Below are 219 nucleotides of genomic sequence, written 5' to 3'. Positions count from 1 at the left end.
AATGGCAAATAAAGTTCTTGAATCTTGAAATGGGGAAATAATTACCACATTAAAGGTTTAAGTCCCAGAGCCTTATGTGCAGACGTTACCTTTTCTTTAGAGTTAAACAGAGAGAAAGCAGAGGGGACGAAGGAGGATTTCTATTTATTTATTTATTTTATTATATCTATTTATTATTATTCTATCTATTTGTTTAGTTGGTGGCCGACTGAAGCGGGA

The 219-nt window shown here is 33.3% G+C and overlaps 2 protein-coding genes across 16 annotated transcripts in view; both read right to left on the bottom strand.

The window, feature by feature from the left end:
- The window catches only part of nrcama (neuronal cell adhesion molecule a), a 1100153-nt gene that overhangs the window by 922895 nt on the left and 177039 nt on the right, over positions 1-219 (bottom strand). The gene's annotated exons all lie outside the window — the stretch shown is intronic.
- mdm1 (Mdm1 nuclear protein) overlaps positions 1-219 on the bottom strand; it is a gene marked incomplete in the record, with an annotated part of 35443 nt that overhangs the window by 2531 nt on the left and 32693 nt on the right.

This window comes from Etheostoma spectabile, chromosome 23 (assembly GCF_008692095.1).
Source record: "Etheostoma spectabile isolate EspeVRDwgs_2016 chromosome 23, UIUC_Espe_1.0, whole genome shotgun sequence".
Lineage (NCBI taxonomy): Eukaryota > Metazoa > Chordata > Actinopteri > Perciformes > Percidae > Etheostoma > Etheostoma spectabile.
This window is presented reverse-complemented; position numbering and strand designations above follow the sequence as displayed.